An 11,355-nucleotide genomic window follows, 5' to 3' on the forward strand; every position below is an offset into this window, starting at 1 on the left:
AATTAGCCTCAGCGTGCTTTTCGACTGTGGGGGGATGCTAGAGCACCCAGGGGAAACCCCACGATGACATGGGGAGAACATGCAAACTCCACACAGTTTGAACTTTGGACGAGGCTTGAACTCTGGCCCCGGATGTGTGAGATGACAGTGCCAACCACTGCGCCAACGTGCCACCCTTGCTCCCCCCCCCCTTACATTTTACATTAATTGTTTTAATGGTTTTTGAACCTCTTGTTGGTTCAGTACCTGAGTACCTTAAGACTATGGTATTTTTCTATTTGTGTGTAACTTCTTTATATTCCTAGGAATGTGAAGTACTTTGGGTTGTCAGATTTAAGAAAAGTGTGATTCTAATGATCGCATTATTAATAGTAGAAACTCATATAATTTTTTTTTTCCATACCAGCCTGGGGCATAATAGAGAAACGTCTTCGGCAAAGATCGGGGGTGTAAATATATCTCAGGCATGTGCTCAGAGAGCAGATGCCACTGGGGGTGGCCAGAATAAGCCACAAGTGTGACCAGGCGTGGCAGTGACAGGTCTCAGCTTGGCGTTGCCTAGAGGCTAGAGGAGAAGCTGCCCAATCCTGCCCTGAATCAAAGCCAAGAGCATTTCCGTCCTCTACACACCTCCAAAGACCATAGAGAAATGGTATTTATGCTCAGGTTAAAATTCCTTGTAATTAATGCTTATGACTCTTGGTGTACTGTCTAAATTCAATAAAAGCGATTAAGAGCTCAACCACGATTGACTCCAGTCGTCATGCCCAGCTGTAGGGGATCATGGGATTTTGACACAGGGTCAAACTGCGGTAGAGGATAGTTGAGTCCATTAGCTGACTGCACTGGGTGGCTGACAGGCACACGGAGGTCTTTCCTGTGCTCCCCACAGGAGAACGGGGAAGAACGTCCATAGAGCCATGTGGGAGAGGGTACACAGCTAGGAACCAATGACCTAGAACTCATGCTGTCTGACGGAGGAACAATCCATCGTGAACCGAGAAGGTAAGAGTTACGTCATGGACACCCTTCTGCCGAGAACTCGGCAGCTGAATAACCTGCTATCACCAACCTCTGCACAGCCAGTAAGTTGACCTACTAGGCTGTTTTGCCAAAGTCATCCTGCCTTTTCCGAGCTTCACAAAATAGAGGGGCCTCTATAAACATTGGAATTCCGGATAGTTCATCCAAATAAAGCCTTCAGTTCTTCAGAAAAAGGTCTTCAGAAAGGCACAGGGATGGTACGATCATTAGCACTCTTGCCTCGCACCTCTGGAACCAGGGTTTGAGTTTCTGCCAGGGCCCTGTGTGTGTGGAGTTTGCATGTTCTCCCCATGTCGTCGTGGGGTTTCCTCCAGGTATCCTGGTTTCCCCCCACAGTCCAAAGACATGCTGAGGTTAATTGGAGTTACCATATTGCCCATAAGTGCAAATGGTGCATGTGCCCTCTGATGGGTTGATGGGTCGGCACCCCATCCTGGGTTATTCCCTGCCTTGCACCTGTAGCTTCCACAATAAGCCCCAGACTCCCATAATCCTGAATAGGACAAGTGGGTACAGAAAATGGATGGATAATCAGACATTCCACATTTTTATATTATTATGAGGCCAATTTAGTAAGTAGGTAAACTTAAAAAATAAAATGTTTTTTGTAGCACTTGAATGTAGAAGCGGACCTTGTGACTGCATGTCTATTAATGAGTAGATGGTACCAGACCCTCTGTGTGAGTCGAGCTGCTGCGGCGTCGAGCTGCCGATGTACAGCAGTGCATTGTGGGAATTCTGGGACCGGCTGTAACCAATAGCAAACACCGTCTTTGTTTGGAACCTTCTGTTCTCACGCCCATTACGTGTTGAGCAGGAAACGGGCATGTTGATAACACTGAGGTGCCTGCTAGGCCTGGGATGAAACAGGAAATGTTGTGAAGGAATTTCTTGCCTGAATCGAATGATTAAAAGAGAAAGGAATAAATGGCAAATTAGTTCTAAGGGTTTATCCCATTTGGTAAATAAGTCCATTATCTTACTCTTCCAGATATATATGACAGAAATTATGGCTGGTGATCACCAAATCATTACATAATGATCTAATAACAATAATAATAATAATTAATAATTATAATAATTTAATGGTAGCCTAGAGTGTATCCCAGGAAGCACAGGAACACCTTGGATAGGATGTCAGGCCATATCCACGTATTTTGTGTTATTTATAAATATTCCCATGTGTTACCGGCATCATTTTGCGTTGTAGTAGTACCTGACAGCAACCCACACGACCCAGCAAGAACCTGCAAACTCCACACACACACAGCGCTAGAAGTGGGATTCAAACCTCCAGTATTAGGGGTATGGAGCTAAGTGATATCTACTGAACCACTGGGGTTGAACCGCTGAAGAATCTCATCGTCCGTAATAATAATAAATAGCTTAGTGTATGGACAGAGTACATATAGGTCTGTAATGATTGTAATGCGGACTGAAGAGACCACAGGCAGTACTGGTGCCAAGGTAACTGCAGGCCCGTTCTGGGGGGGGGGGTAGGCCTGGCCAGCAGGGTGGGTCTCTATACCAGAGAGATGTTGTAATGGCAGACAGATGTAATCTGGCTTATTTTTACTAGCTGAGGTCAGTCCGTATGATACAATGGCACCATTAATATAAAATATTTCCTGACGAAAAGGGAGTTGGAAAAACCCAAGCTTCAGCATGACTCGCCAACCATTTCTTAGTGGGCACATTTTTTTAGTGCCTATCTGAAACAGCCGCTGCGTCAACTGCATGCTACTTGGTGACAAATGCAGTTTGTGTACATCGTCTATCAAAGGCATCCATTTCCATCCATTTAAAAAATCCTGTTCGGTTCATTTTCAGAATTCCGCGGCCAATGCTGGTATCTCGGAACTTGCCAACTATTCTCCAGTATAATGTAACAGAAGGTGCGCATTCCCAGCACCACCTTTAAGCTGAATGCCTAAAAGTGTGGTCTGTTTGATGAAGGCAGCGCCTCTTCGATCAGGATTCGACTTGTCAGGCTGCGGCTGGGTGGGCGGACCCACCCAGTCCTGACACATTTTCCCTTTCATTGCTTTTGAAACTCAGCCCTGAAAAGAACACAATGCAGAGAAACTCAAATAAAGAGTAAAAAAACCAGTTCTGTATATCGGGTTGCCCTACCTCCCCGAAGATACACCCCCTCCCCCCCATCCCAGACAAGCCAAACACTCAGAGCCACGTCTGAGAGTCTGTAGACAGTGATTTCATAACACCTCGGCAATGGGATGTGATGCCACTTATTTAGAACGGGAGGGAGTTCTGGAATTCTGGGTAGATAAGAAGAGGTTACGGAACATGAAAGACAGGATGGTGCTTTAAGGAAATGACCCTCAATCAGGGTTAATTGAGGAAAGAGGATTCCCTTCACCCTGCGAAATGCCCACCGGCTCATGCTAGGCCTATCAGCGCTCATGCTCAGCCCTCAGTGCAGTGGTTAACTATACCAGACCTTAATCATACCGTTCATTTAATGGCTAATTCTGGATCTGAAACACAAGGTGACGTGAAATTGCTGAAATGATGAGTGAAATCGTACCCTAGCACGTGACATGAAAATCTGTTCTCTCCTCACTCTATGAGAACCGGATTTCCCTACCCTGATTCCACAGCATAACCCATCTGTATAGAGTGACATCATCTTTAGCTTAACTGAGTCAGCATCTCCCTGCCAGAGCCAAGACTTAACTTGTACATCTCATAATGACTTTTATAACTCATCTCCTAATTTACATTCACTCCAAATTGAATTTATTTGAAACATTGCTACATTTTCAGTAATTTAATCATTTAATTAATTGTAAATACTTCTGTAATGTTACAGCTGGAATTCTACTGCATGTCAATTACCATCTTGTAAATCTGTACTTGTATGAACTTAATTACGTATGGGCTACATCACAATGATTATAAATAACTTCTTTACTGAAGTCCATCTATCATCCACAACTGGTTTCCAGTAAAGGCTCTGAGCCTGGAATCTATACCAAGCGACAAATGGCAGAGGGCAGGGGACGTTCTTGCAGGCATGCCATTCTGTCATAGGGCACACACCCACACACAATTTAGAGATGCCTAATTGCATGTTTCTGGACTGCCAGAGGAAACCTGCAAATTCCATACAGAGGGGCAGGATTTAACACCCCAGCCCTAAAGGCTACAGTACTGCTGACTGAGCCACAGTGCCACTCCCCATGGTTACAATATAACTTAATTTAAAGTTTTACAGGGGCAGTGTGGAGATCAGCGGACTAAGCCTCTGCATCTGTGATCAGAAGGTTGCTGGTTTAAGCCCAGCCTTGGCACATCTGCAGGCCCTTGAGCAAGTCCCTTAACCCCCCGCTCCCTGGGTGCTACAGCAGACTGCCCTTCACTGCCAAGCTTGCTCTCATGGAGAGCAAGATGGGGTTAGTGAAGAGAGATTTTCTTACCAGGAATGAATGGCCAATTCATTTCCTTTCAATAAAGTGTATGCTTTAATAAAATCATTTCATTCGTCCTTTCGAGTTCGGCTCAAAACTATGATCATTCAAAAAGAATCATATTTCCTTCTTTATCATAAAACAGTTCCACTAAGTGGACGTATGATGTAGGTGCCGCCCACCAGTAGATTAATGCATCAGTTCTCCGTAAATGCTCTGCTTTCCAGGGCAGTTTCCAGGTTCAATGTGTGCATCTACTGGATAAGCTTGCATGGAAGATGGATGCTTATCTGCTACAGGTCTGCCCCAAGCTTAGAGGCTGTCCCCAGAAGCAGATGACATAAAGCAAAGCAGACTATGGACAGGACGCCTGTCCATTTCGGGCGCCAGTCCATCTAAGCCATGAATCTTTGGAAGAGAGACTCATATAAACAAAACTTCTCAAAGCTGTGGGTAATAATTAAACCGCAAACCCGAGATGCTACTGAGCTGCAGCGACACCTTAAATGGAGTAAATTACATTATCATAAATGTGACAGAAATAAAAAGCAGCAAAGGTTAGCGAGATGCTTTACGAAGACGATTTGCCTTTCAAAAACCTCTGACCGCCTTCATATTTAAGTGAGTAAGATGGATTTGTGTTTGTCTCATTCCTTTGGCAACAGTACGCATCATGTAATGGGATGATGTAATGACATCTGATCAGATTTTTCCATCTGAATTTCAAAAGTTACAGTATGAGCCAGAATTGATTTCTTCACAATGCACAACAGTCTACACTGAAGTGTCTCACAGTAGGTAATGTCACCCATCGCCATTGAATACCCAGAGAAGCCCCTCTTACGTAACAAAAACCTTGTACTGATTTCCCAGCTGGTTCTGCTCCTGGATGGATCTAAAGCAGAGTGGAAGGCACCTTATTTAAAGCATCTCACACACACACACACACACGCACACACACACACACACACACACACATTTCCAATACAGGGTCTCAGGAAGCACAGGGCAAATCAATAAAACATGTTTTTTTTTTTTATTTAATAGTTCCTATTAAATTTACCAGCTGTGGGACCAGACATTGTACAGGACCACCGTATTGCCATGGGAACATCCAATTTTCTGCCACTAGATGGCGCACGTTGACTGTTTCTCTTTGCAAGTTTAAAAGCTCTGTCAACAGCAAGCGCCTAAAACTAGATGTGTGCATCTGTACTTAAATGTCATATATTATAATTGCTAAAATAAGGAGGACACTGAGTTGTATCTATTCAGAATTACTGTCTGTGATTTATGATATGGGTTTAAGTGGCTGTTCCACCTGTCAGTGTGTCTTTCCATGTTATTCTCACTACTGCAGTAAGCCCATATCTTATAGGTAATATTTATGTAGCTGGTGTTCATTTTGCATCTACCAGTTATGCCTCACTGAACCCGTTACCTTATGGGGTGGTAGATCTGTTTACGAATGGCCACCAGTACACCATGTGGTGCAGTGATTAAACATCCACCACAAGATTACAGGGTCCAGTCCCTTGAGACTTTCCACCTTTCAGTAAAGTGTTTCACCTGAATTGCTTCTGTCACAGATTTGTTGTCTGATCCAAATGACCAAGTGTCCAATTAGGGAAGACAAGTTGAACGCATGGACACAATCCCGCTCACCGCGGAAACATTTAATATTAAATAAACAATGTTTTGTCGGGTTCTCCACAAACAAAATCCATATGGAGATGGGCATCAGCAAGGTGGAGAACAAGACATGACCATGTCAAGGTGGAGAAGAAACACGTGACCATGTCTAAAGGAGCCTCTCTGGTCTCCTGCCAGGGCTAACTCCCACTGAAAACCCACTGTAAACTCACTGAGAACCCACTGAGAACCCACCGAGAACCCACCGAGAACCCACTGAGAACCCACTGACATCAAACCAAACCCACAAACTGCAGGACATACGCTGTGCTGGATTACCATAGCACCAGAGCAAGATAAAAAACGAAGCACATTGTGGGCATCCTTCAAGGAGTTCTCTTCAGATCACCACTAAGGTCCTGGACGCTGCCTGTAGGCCAGCACATGTCTGTTTCTCGATCAAAGACATGCTTCGCCCCAAGGAGCTTGGGAAAATGCCTTATCTGCCCTTCCCAAAAGACATTGTGAATCCACTCATCTAACCCATTTACAGACAGCACTGCTCTTGGAAGTAAGCATCGAGACTAATGCCAGTGGAAGGCTACATGCAGCAGAAGGCAAGTCTCATCGCCAGCGCCCCCTGGCAACCTTCACCTCCTTGACATGCTCCTCGCGACGACAGTCGCTAAGATGGCGCCCACTCAAACGATGGGCCCACGGTGGCCACCTATGTCACCTGACAGGGTGACCAGTGTGAGATCACTTAGTTTTAGCATTCTAACATAATATTTATCAGAATAATAGATGCAAGGGGTTATGTGAGTGCGAGAAGCATACTTCCGACTTTCAGTGCAATTACAGCCTTCGGGGCTGTTGTTTTTCCCACAGGAGAGCGAGGCAGCGACAAGCCCGCCGAGCAATTTCCACGGAGCCCTTTTCTTAGCGTCCATCTGAGGAACCTAATGACGCATTCGGCAGAGGAACACATCTCGTACCATTTTCCCGCATCGTGAGATTTGATTTACGATATTAGAATTTGCCTCCGGCCAGTTTTCCTGGAAATCTGAAGAACGAGCCCCATTACCCAGTTGAAAGGTCAGATAACATTTTCGCCGGTGGATGGAAAGTGTGATGGAAAGAACCCAGCAGGTCAGTCTGATGAAATCAGGTCACATCCTTTGTGTTTCTGTTGTCAGTAGATAAAGGAAAGGTGACTATACCAGTCAGAGATACACTGGAAGGTATTACAATATACCGGGGGGCGGTAAATAGACCTGGGGAGGTGATGCCGTCCACACTACTGCTGATAGGTTTCATCACATTCTGCAATTGATCAAGATCTTTGGCTGTTTCGGGGCATCTGAGATTAGCTGGTTGCCTGCGACAACTGATGAGATAGTATTTGAGGCCTTGCGTCAAAACGGCCTTCCACTTCCATACCACGTACATCTGAGTTAAAACAAGGAAATGTGCGGCAAAGGGGTACTTATGGGGCCAAGGACTAATCATTCATCCAGTCACTAGGCCTCAGTTTTCACTAAATATGTACATGTAAGACACTGATTAACAACAGACCGACGTTAGCCTAGCTCCACGCAAATTAGCAGTGCTAGGATTACGGCTAATCAGTTAGTTACGCCATTGTTTAGGGATTATTTTTTCCCTCCAGCTCAGCTAAAAAAAAAAATCAATCCTTAAACCTCTGCTAATACTTTATATTTCATTCTGAGGGGGCTCTTCTAAACTCTGAAAATTTTTAATGGCATGAAGTGTCTGCAGGGCAATCTGGTGTCGAGCTATATATAGCTTTGTCATTGGCCTGTCGCTAATCTAGCTGTCAGGTGTGCTCACAGCATTCTTGTATCATGTATATAAAGGGCTGGACTGAAACGAACAACTCGGTAGCCCCAGAACAAGCTTTCCAGCTCTGTCTGTTTAGTTGTATTCAGTTCAGTTCCACTTCTTCTTTTGACTGCTCCCATTAGCGGTCGCCACAGCGGATCATCTGTTTCCATTTCTTCCTATCCGCTGCATCTTCCTTTTTCACGCCAACCACCTGCATGTCCTCTCTCGCCACATCCATAAACCTCCTCTTTGGCCTTCCTCTTTTCCTCTTGCCTGGCAGCTCCATCTTCAGGATCCTTCTCCGCACATACGCCTCGTCCCTCCTCTGTACACGTCCAAGCCAATGCAATCTCTAGCTTTGCCTCTAAACCATCCAACCTGAGCTGTCCCTCTAATATACTCATTCTTAATCCTGTCCACCCTCGTCACTCCCAACACAAATCTTAACAGCTCAGGTAATGAAGGCAGCAATAAGAAAACCAGTCTTGTGTGAAAGTTGACTTCCCGTTCATCGTCGTTTATGAGTCACCTGTTCCAAGGTTGTACCGCGGTAAAGAAACCAGCAGGGCAGCATCAAGCGGGTTACACGGTGCTGAATCCTGTGGAAATGTCATAGTATCATGGTGATCACAAGACGATTGTAGTAAAGACAAACAGGAAGCATGGATACAGTGATGATTATCATATGTGGCAGGCTTTTCTGTGGAGTAACTGTGAAGATCCAGCCACCAGTCGTCACCTTCTGTTTGTTTCTTACCAGAGAAGGTCTTTGTTCTCCAGAATGAATGTCGAATGTAACCTGTATTGCATCTAGTCTGATAGAAAGTTCCACATTGCTAGATCAAAATGTAACCATTTATTACACCGAGCTTCATTATCCATTATTTACATTTTCTTCATGTTACATTTTTCTTGGTGAATTCACGTTCCTTGTTAGTATTATTTTATTTTTGAGCTTTGTCGTTTCCCAACAAGTTAATGTTGCTGTGAAATCTGCATTGCAATGGCACCTGTCCTCAAGAGGGCGCCAAACTAAACAACTAAAACAAGCACTGGTGCATCTGATCAGTGGTAAGTTCTGGTTGATCGCCTTCATGCAAGCAATGGAATGACTGTGTTCTGCAAGGAAAGGAGCTCATGCTTGGGCAAAACTTGTTAATGCTTTATATCATACGGTACCTTTGTTGGAGATCAGGGTGATCTGGTATGGTACTTGTGAGATTGGTGTAAATCACTGGCGTAGCCTAGTGAAATCAGTGTTATGCTTTCTGAGCTCTGGATATCGCTCAGCTCGCACAACTACTGCTACGCAAATAAACACAGTCACACACACACACACAGGCAGACAAATACACCCCTTGGCGCTTAAGTTCACTGTGAGTCCTTTGTCACACTCATTAGCCTGTGTTTTGGCAGCAGGATTTGAAGCAATGACAGATCATACCTCAACACTGAGTCAGAGCTGATGACAGCTCATGCGTGGCAGAAAGCTGCTTCATTCCGCGTCGTGCGTAGGCAGCGTCCCTGAGTTTCAGTAACCCTCTACCCAGCGACATGGACCGCACCAAACCAAAATACCGGCATTTTACTGGGAATCTGACACCTCTGTTATAATACCTAAACAAAGCAGAGGGAATATCACGCATACGGATATTACTGAGTGTGGTTGGTATATACTCAACACAGTGTTGGTCTGTGCCCCTATTCTGGGGTAACACAAGAGTCCCTCGCGAAATATAAAAAACGGTGCAGAATGTTATCAAACCCAGTTAAACTGGTGTTTCCCTGGATATGGTGACCCAGAACCATCTGAAACACACCTTTGGATGTCTGTAAAGGCCAAGGTCGTAGCCATGGAGTCAACACTGGGGGGGGCATTATGAATCCTACATCTGAATATTAGGGGGGGGGGCTGTCCCCCAATATGTATTATAATTATGGCCTTGGTAAAAGGCATAGCCTTCTTAATACTAACCGTAGCTTGTTGCCTAAACCTAAGGGGTCACACAACAGGCCCTTGGAAAGTATGGAAAATGGTATCAAACACAAGAACATTGTGGTTTCTCTGGATACAGGATTCAGAACTATTTTAAAAACGCCATTTGACATACGTAAACACCAAAGCCTTTCTAATCCAAACCTTTCTAATCCAAGCCTTTCTAATCCAAACCTTTCTAATCCTAGCTTTTGTTGGTTAACCATAGTAAACATGGCAAAAAGAGAAGCAAAAACTGCAAGAGGCACTTCCAAAGAACCAAGCACCTCGCCTCTATCTCCTTGATATACCGGGGCTGGACATTTGACTTATTTAGCATTTGATTAAAGAAAGGTGTTCAGTGGAAGACATTACATCACTTCTGCTACAGGAGAGGAGATTGAACCATCTGGTCTGTAGGGGTCAGGGTTAGAGGTAGAGAACAGGAAATCATTTGTCATGGTATTGTCTTGCAGATGGAGTGTCGGTTGGTGGGAAAGTGTCTGAAGGCCTTGGGACAGGAGAGTTGAGGACAGTTGATGGCGGCTGGTAGTGTACGTGACACAGAAAGCCATCAGAGCAACTCGAGTGCATATGGGGTAACTCAGCACACACTTGCTCAGCGCCCTCAGAAAAGAAAAACATCTTCAGTTATTGAATTTCTGATTAATTGGCTCCTTTAGCCATGAAGGCCAAGGCCAGACTGATGGTCAACAATGCTAAAGCACCGAGTCCAACAGGCCTGTGACCAGAAAATGAGATTTACAGAGGGAACTGGAGGCACAGGTCACATGACAGGAAAGGAAATGCTAAGCTTTCCTATATTGTGAGCACGATGAATCTAGAATGGGAAGTGTAATATCCTCTCAATAAGGACACATGGACAGCCAAGTAGATCTTGCCCTCTTTACTGAGCACCACACACCGTAAACATCACAGTGATTCTCCCCTAACCCCCAAAACGTTCTTTTGTTTCTTTTCTTCACCCATTTACATAGTTAACCATACTAATTAACAAAGCCTCTATTGCCACCTACAGGGCATCTGAAGCAATACACTCCATTTACTACAGGGAGAGAGAAGAATATAGAAACTGTTTTTCAAAGGAAATGAGTAGGTTGTATCGGCAGCCATGATTCTTAGTTTCGTGAGCTCTGAATGGACTATAGGCACCTCCGTTGGCATTATTCAGATCTCTTAGCAGTGCTCCTGGTGTGGTTGTCTGATGAGGTGAGCTTGGTCAAGACTGGGCATGTCGGGAGGATGTCCCACAAGCTGTAACCGTGTCTAAGAAAGTGCTGCATTGATGACAGATCTTCAGTCTTCCAGATCTTTGTCTAGATTTGGTAACATCCGATGTCAACCTGTAATTGTTCTTTATTCATTTGCTATATGGTTAAAGGTAATAACACTGTAACCGTTAATTTG

This window comes from Brienomyrus brachyistius, chromosome 4 (genome assembly GCF_023856365.1).
Source record: "Brienomyrus brachyistius isolate T26 chromosome 4, BBRACH_0.4, whole genome shotgun sequence".
Lineage (NCBI taxonomy): Eukaryota > Metazoa > Chordata > Actinopteri > Osteoglossiformes > Mormyridae > Brienomyrus > Brienomyrus brachyistius.